Source organism: Cryptomeria japonica, chromosome 5, assembly GCF_030272615.1.
Source record: "Cryptomeria japonica chromosome 5, Sugi_1.0, whole genome shotgun sequence".
In the NCBI taxonomy this organism is placed as follows: domain Eukaryota; kingdom Viridiplantae; phylum Streptophyta; class Pinopsida; order Cupressales; family Cupressaceae; genus Cryptomeria; species Cryptomeria japonica.
This window is the reverse complement of record NC_081409.1, coordinates 697,350,296-697,368,045: the sequence shown is the minus strand read 5'-3', so window position 1 is coordinate 697,368,045 and position 17,750 is coordinate 697,350,296. Positions and strand designations below refer to the sequence as shown.

Here is a 17,750-nt window from a genome sequence, read left to right as displayed (position 1 = left end):
TTATTTTCACTGAATCAAACAAGACTCTGAACAACCCCAATGGATCGCACTCGCTAAAATGACATAACATTATAAGCATTGAAAACGAGTAAAACTTGCACAATATTATACTGATTCTTTATATCTTCTGGAAGCTATCAATTATATTTCATCCTTGGTATCTTAGGCAGTTATCCCAAACATTTTGTGTATGTAATCCAAATCTTTCTTGGCGAGTTTTCTTTAATTAAATATTCATCCACCATCATTTCATAATGTCTCAAGCCAATATGGTAGCACAAGTCAACACCCAAGCTCATAAAGGTTCAACGTGTTTTGAGATATGTCCCGTTATGTTTCAAACCACAAGTTGTCTGTGATGCATCAATTCTCTTATGTTGTTCAACTCCTTATTGTTCTTTACACACTTTCTCGATGGCTCTTAACAATTCTTCTGCACTTTGAAAACAACATTATGTTAGTCGAGATCTTTGTTCAAATGTTTTTTGTTTTTTTTCTTCCTTGATAGTGTTGGAAATGCACTTTCTTTGTACCCTAAGAGAAGAATAGCTTCTCAGACTTTAACATTTGACTAGGAACAGTTTATGCTTATTCAATACAAGTTATAATGATACATTTGGGATTACTTGTGTATGGGCATGCTCAAAAGCTGCTAAATGACAGATAAACAATCAATTGATCAAAAATTTCAATCAATAATACAAATGTTGGTTAAATTTTATATAATCTTCTTATTATCCATATCTTTCACATTCAAATTATTTTGAAATTTGATATCTCTCAACATCTTTTATAGAGATTTTTTTAAGTATAGGTAATGCTAGTTTTCTAAAAGTTGAATGGTATTTTTGAATAGATACCCATTAAAAAAATGGCGTACCCTTCAATCATTAGTTAACTCTTCTTTAAGAAAAATAAAAATGTTCAGACCATTAGCTGTTCGTTTGAATTTTTTACCTGAAGGGTTTCTAATGCCATCAAATAATTACGGCAGTCAGGGCAAATAATAGAATGGAATAATATTTAATCTGCTGTTAAATACCATACAATAATAATGGAATACCAAAACTCTACAAATATATTACATATATTGACTCTATAACCAAGGATTTTCAAATTATGAACTGCAGATTACCAATAGAAGCAACATAATGGAGACAAGAACTACATATATTTATCAATGGCTTACACAGTCCAAGATCTGCTCTTCAACCGTATAAAAACAATGGAATGCCAAAACTCTACAAACCTATTACATATATTATACTGAAATTAGACTCTACAAGCAGCTGATTAGAACATGATGGAGAGAACTTCATATATTTCGCTATGGCTGACACACTATAGGAAGTGCATAGCTCATACTTAAAACCACTCCACAGACGACGGTGCAGCACAAGATGATGATTATATCTCTCCAATGCTCCCTCAAACATGAAAAATATGAGCATTCCAACAGCAACAATGGCTCAAATAATAAAAACTGCCCACCAATAGTGGCAGATAAGGACGTTGTTATTCAACCCTCCAGACAGGGTTACCATCAGTTTTAACTAAACTTCCAAGCATACTTGAACACATTTCTGCACAGACAAGGCCACGGGGGCTTACTGGAATAAGGAGCCACTTGAATTCGCTTCACTAAGGACATGCTGGTTGTGTATGGGACATTACAAATTCAAGAAGGGTAAAAATTCAAGAAGGGTCTTTTGCAAAACGAAATCAAGTGGCTCCTTACTCCAGTAAGCTTCCATGGCCTTGTCTCTGTGGAAATAAGTTCAGTGTACCTGAAAATTCAATTAAAACTGATGTTAACCATGCTCTCTGGAGGGTTGAATAACAACACCCTATCTGCCACTATATCCCCAGTTATGTCCCCTATATCAGGATGTTATTCCCGCTTATGTATGGGACATTATTAATTCAAGAAGGATCCTTTGTACATCACATCATAAATTGTCTCAAGGTAGGAATGATACAAACAGCTTAGCATTATGCCTGAACAGTAAGGGTAAATGTAAGCACTAAAACAAGAAAAATGTAGCTCATTACTCTTAGAGAAGCCACCCTCTAATTCACATTTCAAGTGTGCAGCCAAGCTTTCAAAAACCAAGATGCAAAACCCCTCAAACAGCACTAGTTTTGCTGACAGCATATTCAGCACTGATAGATGCATTACCACCAACTATGCAATGGAGTTTACTGCAAGCTTATTAGCATCATACTCGGACTGATCTGAAGCTGAAATTTTTCTTGGAAACAAAATTTCATTTCCAGGAAATAGGTGACAGCTTTTCAAATTTTCTGCCAACTTCCAATACCCGTGTAATGGAAAATGCTATACAGTGCCTCATCTAGAACTGTAATGAATAATAAATCAATTTTGAGACCCTGAAGAAAGAGCAAACCAAAAGATGTATTCAGATTATCCAAGAATGAAAATGAGTTAATAGAAGAGTGAAAAGGCTTAAGTTAACAGTTCATAAAAATTAAATACCAGCCCAAAGATTTTGCTGTATATTAATTTTGCACGGTGAATAAGGAGAGTAAAATAAACACACAAACCTTTGCTCTTGAATGATCAACTTGGCTTTCCAAACTCAGGAAATGCATGCTGCACTAGCATTTGTTCCGGCTGACATTTATATGGCTCAGTCTGCTTCAGCTTATCAAATATGACCTCAATGGCTAAAAGAGCGCCATCTTTCTGTCTATATGGTTTGTAGCCTGGAGCTGCCTCATCATAGCTGCAAAAAGGGATTGAAACAGTACAATTTTAGGAACTATAAAATCTGCTTTAATCATTTTGTGCAATAGCTGGAAAGTCACATTTTCAATATATGTCCAATGCTAAGCACAGATTTCCTCACCTGACAAAAAAATTCCTAACAAAGGAAAGGAATCCATGGAGGTTTTCTTTTCCATGTTTCTGCACTAGCTTTGTAATGAAATCTATGGATGCAGTGTGTGGACTGTACAGATCTTCAATAATATCTTTAAAAACCCATACGTTGTAAGGATGCCAAACAAACAATACAGAAGAAATGAATTTGACAAAATGTTTAGTTGTTAAGTTTTTCTAACCTAACAGAGATCTTCAAAAAACTTTTACAATAACAGGTGCATTTTCTGGACAACTAAAAAACGATATCTGCCTTGCCAAAAAAAAAAAAGTCAGCAACCCACCAAAAATCTTTCCTGACATATTCATGAGGGTCTTCAAGCCAAAGTCTCATCGTTATTATTGAAGCCCATAAAAGGAAGATTATTTCAAAAAGCAATATATCAAGTTGTGGTTTTAAAAGTTGATACATATTGGACTTGAAATGCTGCAAACAAACAAGGGATAAATTAGGTACATATGTGCATTGTCCTTGAGCAATCAGTTTTAAGTTCTTAACAACTAATTATCAACCTTTCAAACTCTTTGAACGTATAATAATATTGCTTTAATGACAGTAATTCATATTACGTACTTATAATAATAGGTACAAGACTAGCCGTTTCTCAAGCTAGATAGACCACTTTTGAATTAAACATTACTGCAGCAGGAAAAATATAATCAATTGGTAACTCCTTTGTAAAGAAAACATTTCCATGGCAACATTTGCTGTATATGCTATTAAATAAGCAAAATTGTTCTTTGATTGACTGCTCTCATAAAATCCAATTAATTTGAAAATGGATCTATTTCATTTTACTTGAGGATTACTTTATTTTCTAAATGCAAATTTTAATCACTTTCAGGTTAGTTGCATAGCCCAGATATCCAGATCTCTGGCATGACATATTGAGGAAATGGTCACAGGGATATTCAAGACAAGCTCAAAGAAGGCATTTGGAACATGTTAAAATATTCAGTGACCCTGCAATCAATTAGCAGGTAAGCAATTCAGTCAAACAATGGCAGATTTCTGTTCATTATTTTTCTCAACTCGTGAAATATAACTTCTTGAACTCGATGGCATAAATCATAAATATAAAATATGAAGTCATTAACTAGTTGCATGTTTACAGGCAACAAAGATCAAACATGTATAATACATAGCAACTCACAGAACATGCTATGTTTATGCAGAAAATTAGCAAAACCTACCTGATGCTCAAATTATCCTGCCTGCAGAAAATTAGCAAAACCTAACTGGAGAAAATTATGCACTGTTTATGCAGAAAATAACATTCAACAAGTTTAAATGTAATTCTAAAATTATCTCTGCAAAATGCTTCTGAAACATTTGAGCAAATGGCTTGTTCTCTGCCTAAAAAAGCTTTGGATCTCCAAATAAAATATATAAAGCGAATCAATTGGAAATACCAAAAATTCTACAAAAAATTTCAAGCAAAATTAGAAAAACAAACACAAGTTTGGTATCACTCAGAGCAACAGGCAGTAAAGCATGCACAATATGACATAATATGATTAAAAATTAGGCATTTGTGCATTAATTGATGTCGTGATTTTGAGTTATCGAATAAAACATTGCAAATTATGTACCCTGATGCGTAGAAAACTATAGTTTACCCAAATGGGATACAGCGGGCATAATGCAGAACAATTAAGAGTGAAGTTTGTCTTAGTTAAATATAGATAAGAACATGGATTTGTGCCAATTAGATAGCGGAATTCTACACAAAGAAAGTCATAAACATAATTGTAGGAAAAATTAAATCAAGATAAACAAGTGGACGAAAGATAAATCAGTTATTGCAAGAATAATCCATAGCCGAAATTTCTTGACTTATAAAACATGTAGCAACTATGTACCTCAGCAAAGGAGGAAAACTGGCAAATTTTCTCTAACTGTTGCCTTATCGGCCTATGATATCTATTCTAAATCTTAATAAGTGATTTGAAATAAGGCTTATATGCCTAATTATAAGGTTTTTGTGAATGCTTAGGGTTAAGGTTTGTAGCATGCAAATCGAGAACATTTTTTATTTTTTTTAAAATACTGAATTTTTTATTGCCATGGGAGACGTCTATGTCCCAGGGATGGATGGTAAAATCCTTGGAGTCCCCTGGATGTCTTGACGATGTCCCAGAGTTCCCATGGCATCCCCAGACCAGGAGCATCCCTGAAACGTCCCCAGGTCTTGAGCGGCAGTGACTGGGCAGCAGGTGGACGTCCCATTCAAATCCCTGTCCCGGAAATGTGGAGATTTTCGGTGAGGGGTGGAAGGGAGATGCATCCCTCTGGAACAATGTCACATAACCCTTGAATTACTGATATATTTAAGAATCAGACATGGAAATTATAACACTAATTAATTAAAATTCAGCAGAATTGGGTATATTAATTATTATTTATTTTCGAAGTGAATCCCTAATGCTGAATAGCCAGCCGCAATTAGCTACGCATTCTCTGAAACTGTAAAGAGAAACCTGTGTCAAATGTAAATGATATTCAAAGCAATCCATTTAAAATCTAACCCAAATCCATGCCAAAAAAAAAATGATTGCATCCTTAAAGGTAAAGTCATATGCAAAATTCAGAGTGTTTGTAACAATACCCTCATTAACCCTCAAATAAGCTCCACCCGTAAACAAGGGAGAACTTATCCATCATGCGACTGACGGCCCAAGATAATTGTTCTTGAAGGAATTGAAGGCCTACGACATAGAAGTTCGATTTTTGTTGTTTTAGCAGAGATCCAAAGCTGTTACGACAAACTCCATTGCGGAAAAAGGTGTACTAAAAGATTTTTAATGTCGATTTGCCCCAGCCGATGGATAAACAAAGCACATTTACTAATATCCTCCAATTTTAGGGGTAACGGTGGAATAAGAATGAACGAAAACAAAACATGGGAAAAGGGGTAGAGAAAAGGACTTGCCTTTCACCAATTGACGGCGAAAATACAAAAGGAAACCCTGGAAATTGATTGCGTGGCAGATCCTCCGTCAATTTCCCCAAATAGTGCTCCGACTTATTAAGAGCGGCCCAGTAAACTGACGTTCGGGGAGAGATGAAAGATTGGTGAGTGAAGAAGGGTTCTGAGCGAATTGAAATCAAATGTCTCCTTACTCGTGGAAGCTCCCATTCAAGTTTGAGGGAAATTCATCAAAACTGATGCTAAAGCTATGCTGTCTGGGGGGATGAATAACAACGCCCTTATCTGCCCTTATAGGTTGGCATTTTTTATTATTTCCGCCATTGTTGCTGCTGGAATGCTCGTATTTTTCGCGTTCGAGGGAGAATTGAAGAGATATTATCATCATCTTCCGCTGCACCGTCGTCTGTGGAGTGGTTTTAAGTGTGAGCTATGCACTTCCTCTAGTCTGTCAGCCATAGCCAAATATATGAAGCTCTTCACCTTCGTGTTGCAATCTGCAGTTTGTATTCGTAGAGTCTCATAATAGGAGAATATATGTAATTTTTAGTTTTTTATAATAATTTTTTTATAGTCTTATTACATTGAAGGTGTCTCTTTATATGAAGTGCACTGGTTAACTTTCAAAATCAATGGATGCACATTTATTGTGGCACATTCATTGGATGTTTCTGTTGATTTTTTTTTCTTTTTCTGTATTGAAGGACTACTTGATCAAATTATTTCAGTTGATTCATATAACATACTATTAAAACTTTGAATTCTTCATAGTTCCCAGAATTGGAGCGAGAAAGTATTATCTTGCAAAAAAAGTGTACAAACTTGTATCTCCAAGATTCATCACATACAAGTCATTCTTAGCCATAGACCCTGCATAAGATAAATCACATATACTATTGAATTAGAAAAAAAATGGTACCTTCAATTCTATAATGCATATCAACCAAAAACACTTTCAAAGATCTGGAGTGTTGTCAAAGATGTAATCCAAAGAGCCATAACTAGAGTGTAGGTAAGAGAGTCACAACAATAGGTGTGCCACTAGTTGTTGTGTTGGCATTAAGAGGGTCAAACCTTTCACGCACAAAAAATTGTTTCTGATTTTTTCAGAAAAATATAACATAGTTGTTTTCGTGCGCTGCACAAAATATATAGTTAGATTTACTAGTTTGCAAAACCTTTTGGTAGGATGATAGGTAAGAGTGAGATCTAGAAGTTGTGTATTTTTTTGTAATTTTCCGTTGAGTATTTTTTTTTATGATTTTTTGAAGTGATCGCATCTTGAAAATTTGGTACCTATTCGTGCGTTGGGCATAACTTACATCAAAATAATCGAAAATGAAAACTTCTTTTTTTTTTAAGTGTATAGAATCTGGTATAGAACAATAATATGTAATTTATTTTAAATTTGGTCAAGTATATCAAAAGTTATTTAAAAATGGTAGACATATGTCTGTGAGAACTATCAAGGCACTGGTAAAGAAAATTAAAGTTTATTATGCTAATGTTGTCCAAGAATAGAAAAAGTTATATGGTCAGAAAACTGAGAAGACATGTGAGATTATGGTGGTAATTTTAGAGATGCCCACTTGATCATTTGTAAACTTGATGATGACAAAGTCGAGAAATCATGTTGGAAGATGAAAAAAACGTGTAAAGGGACAAAAATGGGGGGAAAATGGGCTTGCAAGCCTTAGGGTCATTTTCCAACCCTCTTATCAAGCCAAAACCTACACGGGTTTTGAAAAACAAAAAGTACTATTCACAGTTCTTCATAACCCGCACAGGTTTTGAAAAACAAAAAGTATTATTCACAGTTCTTCATAACCCGCACAGGTTTTAAAAAACAAAAAGTACTATTCATAGTTCTACATAACTAAAACAATTATTTTGTGTTTCACAAAACCTGTACGAGTTATGAAGACATAATAATGTATGCTTGTAGACTTAGCATTTACTATACATATGTCTTTACATGGGTAAGTGCACCAAGATGGTGAACAGAAAAGTGGCCACATGCAAAAAAAAAAATGAAATTTCTCATAACCCGTGCTTGTTCTGGAAATTCAAAAATGCGCTAGGCTTGGTAACACCAAGCCTAGCCAAAAACAATTAAAAAACAAAAAGTACGGGTTTTGAGGAAAATTATATTTTATAATAAAAAATCAAAAGTTCCTCAAAACCCGTATGGATTTTGAGGAACATTATATTTTATAGTAAAAAATCAAAAGTTCCTCAAAACCCGTACTAGTTTTGAGGAACATTGTTTTTTTATAATAAAAAATCAAAAGTTCCTCAAAACCCGTACTGATTTTGAGGAACATTATAATTTATAATAAAAATTGAAAAGTTCCTCACGGGTTTTGAGGAACATTATACTTTTTAGAAACTCGTGGGTTATGCAAAACTATAAGTTTTTGTCTTAGTTTTGCATAACCCGTACGGGTTATATAAAACTAGGAACCAAATAGGAAGTGGGGGGAGAGACAGAGAGAGACAGAGACAGACAGAGACAGAGATAAGGAGAGGGGGTGCAGGGAGAGAGAGAGAGAGAGAGAGAGAGAGAGAGAGAGAGAGAGAGAGAGTGGGAGATAGGAAGAGGGAGATAATAGGATAAGGAGAGGGGGAGGGAGAGTGGGAGAGAGAGAGAGATAGAGGAGAAATTGGGAGAGAGGGAGAGGGAGAGGGAGAGGGAGAAGGAGGGGGGAGATGGGGAGAATAGGATAAAGAGAGGGAGATTGGGGAAAGAAGAGGGGGAGACGGAGAGAGAGAGAGATTGGGAAAAGGAGAGGGAGGGAGAGAGAGAGAGAATAGGAGATGTGAAGAGAGGGAGATTGGGAAAAGGAGAGAGAGAGAGAATAGGAGATAAGAAGAGGGAGAGAATAGGATAAGGAGAGGGGGAGGGAGAGAGAGGGGGAGAGATAGAGGAGAAATTGGGAGAGAGGGAGAGGGAGAGGGAGAGGGAGAGGGAGGGCGGAGATGGGGAGAATAGGATAAAGAGAGGGAGATTGGGAAAAAGAGAGGGAGAGGGGGAGAGAGAGAGAGAGAGAGAGAGAGAGAGAGAGTAGGATAAGAAGAGGGGGAGGGAGAGAGAGGGGGAGAGATAGAGGAGAAATTGGGAGAGAGGGAGAGGGAGAGGGAGGGCAGAGATGGGGAGAATAGGATAAAGAGAGGGAGATTGGGGAAAGGAGAGGGGGAGAGGGAGAGAGAGGGATATTGGGAAAAGGAGAGGGGGAGAGGGAGAGAGGGAGGGAGAGAGAGGGAGAGAGGGAAAGAAAGAGAAGGGAGAGAGGGTGAGAATAGGATTGAGAGAGAGAGAGAGAGAGAGAGAAGGGGATAGGAAGAGAGGGAGAGAGCGAGATTGGTAAAAGGAGAGGGGGAGAGGGAGAGAGAGGCAGAGAAGGAGAGGGGGAGGGAGAGAGGGAGATTGGGGAAAGGAGAGGGGGAGAGGGAGAGAGAGGGAGATTGGGAAAAGGAGAGGGGGAGAGGGAGAGAGGGAGAGAAGGAGAGGGGGAGGGAGAGAGCGAGATTGGGAAAAGGAGAGGGGGAGGGGGAGGGAGAGAGAGGGACATTGGGAAAAAGAGAGATTTGGGAAAGGAGAGGGGGAGAGGGAGAGAAGGAGAGAAGGAGAGGGGGAGGGAGGGAGAGGGAGGGAGAGAGAGGGAGATTGGGAAAAGGAGGGAGAGAGGGAGAGAAGGAGAGGGGGAGGGAGAGAGGGAGATTGGGGAAAGGAGAGGGTGAGAGGGAGAGAGAGGGAGATTGGGAAAAGGAGATGGGGAGAGGGAGAGAGGGAGGGAGAGGGAGAGAGGGAGGGAGGGGAGAGAGAAGGAGATTGGGAAAAGGAGAGGGGGAGAGAGAGAGGGAGAGAGAGGGAGATTGGGAAAAGGAGAGGGAGAGAGGGAGAGAAGGAGAGGGGGAGGGAGAGAGGGAGATTGGGGAAAGGAGAGAGGGAGAGGGAGAGAGAGGGAGATTGGGAAAAGGAGAGGGGGAGAGGGAGAGAGGAAGGGAGAGGGAGGGAGGAGATGGGGAGAGAGAGAGTATAGGAGAGAGAGAGAGGGAGATAAAGAGAGAATTAAGATAATGAAAGGGGGAGGGAGAGGGGGGAGAGCGAGAGGGAAGGGGAGAGAAAGAGAGAGAAGGGGGAGAGGTTGAGAATAGGATAGGATAATGTGTGTGTGTGTGTGTGTGTGTGTGTGAGAGAGAGAGAGAGAGAGAGAGTGGGAGGAGGAGAGGGTGAGAGACATGAGGTAGAGAGAGAACAAGAAGGAGAAAAGGGTGAGAGAATCAAAAAATAGAGAAGTGTGAGGGGGAGAGAGATGAGATAGAACTCAAGGAAGATAATTAGGGCTCAGAATAGACAAAGACAATGATGGGAGAAGTAAGACGAGAGAGAGAGAGGAAAAGAAGAGGTACATGCATGTATACAAACATATATACATATATCTATATAAATATATGTATATATAACTATAGATATGCATATATACATACATGAACACATATTATCTAGGTATGTCTAAAACATGTGTAGTAAATGCTAAGTTTATAAGCATACATTATTATGTCTTCATAACCCGTACGAGTTTTGTGAAACCAAAAAAAAATGTTTTTAGTTATTCATAACCTGTATGGGTTTTGTGAAACAAAAATATATATTTCTAGTTCTTCATAACCTGTACGGGTTATGAAGAACTGCGAATAGTACTTTTGGTTCTTCAAAACCCGTGCGATTTTTGGCTTGGTAAGAGGGTTGGAAAACGACCCTAAGGCTTGCAAGCCCATTTTCCCCCCTTTTTTGTTCCTTTTCACGTTTTTTCATCCTCCACCATGATTTCTTGCCTTCATCATCATTAGGTTTACAAATGATGAAGTGGGTATCTCTAAAATTACCACCATAATCTCACACATCTTCTTAGTTTTCTGACCATATAAATTTTTTAATTTTTGGACAACATTAGCATAGTAAACTTTAATTTTCTTTATCAGTGCCTTGACAGTCCTCACAGACATATGTCTACCATTTTTTTAATAACTTTTGATATACTTGACCAAATCCAAAATAAATTATATATTATTTTTCTACACTAGATTCTATACACTTTTAAAAAAAAAAAATTGCATTTTTGATTATTTTGATGCAAGTTATGCCCAGCGCACGAACAAGTACCAAATTTTTAGGATGCGGTCACTTCCAAAAATCATAAAAAATAAAATACTCAACGAAAAATTACAAAAAAATACACAACTTCTAGATCGCACTCTTACCTATCATCATACCAAATGGTTTTGCAAAATACTAAATCTAACTATATATTTTGTGCAGCGCACGAAAACAGCTATGTTATATTTTTCTGAAAAAATCAAGAACAGTTTTTTGTGCGTGAAAGGTTTGACCTTCTTCATCTTATCCAATTTTTAAAATATTTAGTAGTTTAGAAACTAGATTCAGAGTAATACAATTCTTATTCTTTTTTCAACTCCTAGTTTTGAGTGCATGACCTTCAAATAGCTCTTTGAAACTGCAAAGGTTAAAGGGATAACCAAGGGTAAAGCCATGAATGCTTGATTGAGACCCTTGGGTTAGATGAAGGTTGAGTTAGGAAAAAGTTTCTAACCATGAAGGGATGGGTGAGTTAACCATTAATGGTTTGGAAGACTTTGGGGAAAAATTTGTAAGAGTCCTTCCAAATTTGGGGGAACTCAACAAGTTAGTTTGTTGAAGACATAAAGACATTCTTTTAGAAGACTTTCTTCCAATTTTGAGAAGTGACATCCTCAAATTTAGGGAAAGGGGATGATTGGAGGCATTAGGCTAATTGATTAAGATTAGATGGGTTCTAGAAGAATTTAAAAGGTTTTAGGAGGCAAGTGGGAGATGTAGGAAAATGCAAGTAGATGGAGGAGGATTTTAATTAAAATAAATTACTTTATTTCAACAAAAATAGAAGCACCTTGCATAAATACAAGTGGGGGATTTAAATAAATAAATTAGATTTATTTACTTGCAAGGATCAATTTAATTAAATGTAAATTTAATTACAAGGGGGGAAAGGGGAATTAATTAAATAAAGTGATTTATTTAATTAAAAGGTTAGAAAAGGCTTAGGTGAACTTAATTAAATAAATTGAGTAATTCATTTAATTAAATAGATGAATGGGGAGAATTTAATTAAATAGAGGAATGGGGTTAAAATGAATATTAAATATTCATTTAGGAAAGTGGTCATTTTTACACGTCTACAACTACTACAAAGTATCATCTTATTGTGGGTAGGTTCCCATCGTGGTTTTTCCCTTAACCGAGTTTCCACGTCAAAATCTTGGTGTTATGAGTGTTGGTGCTATTGTGTTTATCTTTACTCTTGTTGCAGTTGTTTAGATTTGAGATTGTGCTTATTTTGTATAATCCGGTGAAAATTGATTCACCCCCCCCCCTCCCCCCTCTCAGTTTTCCTTCTTGGTTGTTGCTAATAAATTACCTGTTAGTTGAATGATTGATGTGTGGTAGACAAGTGTTGCAATGTGATAGCATCTCAATCATTGTGTGCAATTTCATCAAAAAATCATTTGCACTATATGAGGAGGTTTTAAAGCTTGTTCAAATGAAAAGTAAGTTGTGTATTCAACCTTGAAGGTTTGCAATTCATATCTCTTGTATTTTTAGTGGGATTGGTGTCTCACTTGTTGAGCTAGTGTTCAAATCTTGGAGTTGTGGACTGGTGTCTCTTGTAGGTTGGTGCCCAAAACTGCAATTGGGGATTGGTGTCTTCGATATCTTGGTGCCTACATTATATTTGTAAATTCCTTATTATATTCTTTCTTTGTGACACTAGATTTGGGTAGTGCAGATCCAAGAAATTATTCTCATTGGGTTTTTCCCTTTTTTGGGTTTCCATGTAAATCTAGTGTTCTAGTGTGTTGATGCATGTTTATGGTTTGATGAGTTGCTTTATCATCGAGGAAAAAATAGTGAATGTAGATATGATACTTTGGATGCATACTTGGGAAGATTTAATGAAGTTGAAATTACATATACTTCTTCACCTCCACCCTCGCCCCTCTCTTAGTATATATGTTTACTTAACATCAACAAGGAATGATCATTAAGCATTAACATTATCATTCTCCCCCTTAATGCTTAGTGTAGTAACACAAATTAATAAATATCCCTTTCTTAATCATAAGGGTGAAATTTAAACTCAAGTCATTAGTTTATTTTTCATTTAAAAAGGAAAAATGTCCAAAACATTAGCTATTTGTTTAACTTTTTAGGTGAGAAGATTTACAATGGATAATATAATGGAATAATATTTAATCTCCTATTCAATAGCATATAATAACAAGGGTTGTAGGACAATGAAGTTCGTACCAAAGACTAAAAGAATAGTCATGATTATTTGAATAACAAACATGATAATCTTTAATGGTATGTTGCCATTGGTTATCATGGCACTAAAGCTCATTCTTTAAAAAGAAAATAAAAATAACTCATTTAAGGCATTCAATATATATTGCAATTTGGTGTGTATTGGATAAGAATTATTCAAATATCCATATAAAGTTGAAGAATTAACAACGTTCATAGACCTCAATGGTAATGGAACTATTTTATATTGGATCGATTAACAAAAATACAACCTAATAAAATTACACATTCAATATTTGTAAGTATAAACAAGCATGAATAAGATGTTCCCTCACCTTAAAAGTCATAATAGCCATAAATCTAGTGTAACCAATTTTAAGGTACCAAGAAATAGGCAAATGTCCCAAAGAAATATGTACCAAGTTTTTAACATGTATTATATATATTGATTAGACCAAAATAAACTTCAATAACCACTTAGTTTTGCAAACCCTGAGCTCTAGTCAACACTCTCAACTAGATGAGACTATTTAAATGTTTAGAAAACATTCCACAATGTGAAACATGAAGTTGGTTGTTTATTGATGACATTTGTTTGATCTTTAAAAATTATTACTATTATGTCACTCTTCCTAACTAGACAATGAAAACTTGAAACACGAAATAAGACAATATTGAATGTCTATTAGATATTAGTTCTATATGATGTTACATGAATGCACAAGATTTACAAATGTATAGTTAAAATCGAGCAAGGCACCACAAATCTCCTTTCGCACCAACATTTGTCAAATTGTAGGAGATGGATTGCATGCACTTAAGCTCTATGAAATGTGCTATGAAATGAACATCACTTGTGTTTGTATTTTTGAGGATCCTATTTCAAAGGATTATTAAAGAAAAGAAGAGACAAGTTGTTCTAATAAATTAATTTAAAAAATATTGTGTTTAGCATTTTAACAATTTGAGGATTCATATAATATCTTTTTCTTTAATTTTATAGCAATATTTAGTGGCAAATGTGCTTTAAATAATTATCTTGATGCACTTTTTATTTATTGAAAATGTCAAAAAAAAAAAATACAAAGAAGACAGTCAGGGGTTGTAAAAAATAATGTATCAGTAAACCATAACTAGAATAGGACAACTGATTGGAAATATAAAACTTTAATGTATGCAACCATAAACAAAATCATACAATCCCATATAAATACTGACAACTCCCATATAAATTGCCATGGCTTACAACAACAAAAAGTAGAATGATACAAAAGAACATTGATGTAATAACATCCCATAACTGTAGCAATATAACAACCATAAACAACAACATAGTATCGAGATGAATGAACAACTGAAATAACTAGTTTAGCAGGATAAGCCTTAGTCCTTGAGGAATACCTATCTTCTTATCTCCGAGCAGCTGAACCACTTGGCATTTGATGTATTGAATCTGAAGCTTCATCTTTAAGTTTCATCTAGAATACCTACAATTGAGAGAAGAAAGAAGCAAGACAAAAAAAATCATGTCAGAGTAAAGCTTTAAAAATACAACTTCCTGACAACCATTATGATGACTAAAGATATCTTTGCATTTGTGTTTCCATATATGCAATAGGATTACATGTCAAATTCCATCAGCAATAATGTTATTTTAAAGCCCAACACCAAGCAAGGCCTCTTTCCAATTAAGTTTATGTTAAAAAATGATAGAGAAGTCCTGAAACATAGCATTCCATTGTTTCTTAACAATCGACCATCCCTAGAAGATGTGTTTCTGGTAGTAAGGGTAATTAAGGGGTTGAACCATAATATACTTCAACTTGTCCCCAACGTACAACTTGGAGTGTAAGATCTTCCAAACCATTAATTGAACCTCAGAAATGACAAAACTCTACAAACCTAAAACTAGCAATTGCACTTTGGTGTGCAAAGGGTATGTCGAATAGGTGTGGAAGGTCAATTAGAGAAATTACTGGTATGTTCATTACATACATTACAAGTGCAATACATGAGGTCAATAGGTAGGAGGGGGGATAAGGAATTAGAACTAGGAGATAAAGATAGAGAGGAGGATAGAAATAGAGATGGAGATGAAGATGGAGAAGGAGAGGGATGTGAAAATAAGGGTAGAGACATAGGAGAGAGGGACAGATAGAGATGAAATAGATAAATATATAGAGAGAGAGATATAGAAACATAAAGATACAGATATACATATAGGGAGATAGAGAGAGGGGTAGAGAGACAAAGATGGAGAGATAGATAAATAGAGAAACAAATAGAGAGTAGAGATGGAGAAATATAGATGAGAGAGAGAGAGAGAGATAGAGAGAGAGAGAGAGAGAGAGAGAGAGAGAGAGAGAGAGAGAGAGAGAGAGAGAGAGAGAGAGAGAGAGAGAGAGAGATCAGTATATAGTAAGAGAGATGGAGGGAGGGGAGTGAGAGAGAGAGGAGAGATGGGCAAGATATAGTGATATAGATAAAGGAAGATATATAGAGATGGGGAGGAATATGGAGATATATAGGGAGAGGGAGATATAGGATAGTGATATTGATATAAAGAGATAGACGAGTGAGAAGGGGGTATAGAGAGATAGATTAGGAGAGATGGAGTAAATAAAAAAGAGATTTAGAGATAATGAATATAAATAGAGAGGGGGATGAAGATATATGGGGATAAAGATAGAGGGGACAAGAGTGAAGTGAAAGAAGATGACAAAGAAAAGTATCAAGCAAAGAGAAGTAGAGAGAGAGGGGGGGGGAATAGAGAGATACAAATAGAGATGGGAGAGAGAAATAGGGAGTGTGTATAATGAGTGAGAAGAAGAGATATGGAGAGAGACAAAGAGGGTATATATAGAGAGAAAGAGAGCGAGAGAGAAAAGTACAAATCAATTTTTAGAAAAAAAATTGTATATATTTAAATATCAAAAACTCACTTTCTTGTTATACAAATCTCCTAATTAATTTAGTATCTTTTAAACTTATTTATAAATAAATTTAAACATCTTTTGTGTGACTTATATTCCGTACAAGAACTAGATCTAAAGATCCCACCAAAATTTGGTTCTCCTCCCAATCAAATAAACAAATGTTATTACCATTAGGTGAGTTACAAAATGATCATCCATAAATGAAACGAAAGATGTTACTCGGTATGGGAAGCAACAATTAATCCAAATAATGAAGTCCATTTATTGAATTAATTGTGTAATAAATATGCATTTGGACTTCAGTTTTTATTACACTTTTGTCGAATGACAATGTAAGGTGGAGATGCATTCCATTTTTTGTTTCCAAAGATAGAAATACCTTTTTTCCATATCTTTCAATGTTTACCATACTCACTTTTGAAAATTCCTTATTAATTTATGTCAACAACAAGTTGTTGCATGGTGAGGGAGGTGACATTATTAAAAAAAATCATGTGCCTTGTCTATGCTTCCTCATTTTGCATACAAGAGCACATAATTCCTTCCTGAGGCCATGAAGAAATTGTTGAAGCTATGCTCCTACTGCTAGCTTAGATGTTGTTGGTTGATATTTGGTCAAAGGCTAATTTGGGGAAATTAATTATGGAAACTCCAAGATACAAGACAATAATCATAGTTAATGATGTTTGTACCATTTTTGAAAACCTTTTATGCTAAACTCTATGGATTATTGTTGTTGAGCCACAAGTATGCTCTCTCATTGCATGGGGAACCTTATGTTCCCTTGTAGAACACAAAGAATAGGCTTTAATAGGGGATATCAATATCCCATTATCGCAGATAAAGGCTTTTAATATTATTGAAGATCATTATTGATCTCTTTGATGGAGTGTTTTTTAGACTTAGCCTCATTTCCAGTGAACAATAAAATCTGCATTGATGGACTACTTGGCATATGTTGGCATTTATTAGAAGCCAAGTAGCAAACCCTTATGAAAGTGCATTTGAGCTGTTCTTTTCACAATGTGTTGTTGTGGGAGACTTAGAATGGTAATTGGGATGCCAATATATTCTAGTCCATAAAAAGAGGTTACCCATGTATACATATATAATATGTGTTTATGTATTTATATATGCATATCTATAATTATGTATACATATATTAATATAGATGTATGTATATATGTTTGTATACATGCATGTCTCCCTTATTTTCCTCTCTCGTCTTCCTTCCCCATCATTGTATTTGTCTATTCTGAGCCCTAATTATCCTCCTTGAGTTCTATCTCATCTCTCTCCCCCTCACACTTCTCTCTCTACTGAGTCTCTCACCCTTTTCTCTTTCTCGTTCTCTCTCTACCTCATGTCTCTCACCCTCTCCTCCATCTCCTGCTCTCTCTCTCTCTCTCTCTCTACTCTCACCCTCTACCCCTTCTCTCTCTTTCTCTTCCCCCCCCCCCTTTCTTGACCCTACTCTCTCTCTCTATCCCATTCTCCACATCTCTGCTCTCCCTCTTTCCCATTCTCCTCTCTCTACCCCTATCTCCCCCTCCCCCTCTCCTTATCCTATTCTCTCCTTCTCTTCCTATCTCCTACTCTCTCTCTCTCTCTTCCTA

General features: G+C 36.0%; 1 long non-coding RNA gene across 2 annotated transcripts; it reads right to left on the bottom strand.

Annotated features, from left to right (window-relative positions):
- Positions 1 to 1,146: 1,146 nt before the first annotated feature.
- LOC131027176 (uncharacterized) lies at positions 1,147 to 5,800 on the bottom strand. Of its 2 annotated transcripts, none has more exons than XR_009102454.2 (3): positions 5,512 to 5,800; positions 2,566 to 2,747; positions 1,147 to 2,391 (listed from the first exon to the last, which is right to left on the bottom strand). It is a non-coding gene; the product is annotated as an uncharacterized LOC131027176 (long non-coding RNA). The 2 variants fall into 2 exon arrangements; XR_009102453.2 differs by lacking the exon at positions 5,512 to 5,800 and adding an exon at positions 2,871 to 5,443.
- Positions 5,801 to 17,750: the final 11,950 nt, after the last annotated feature.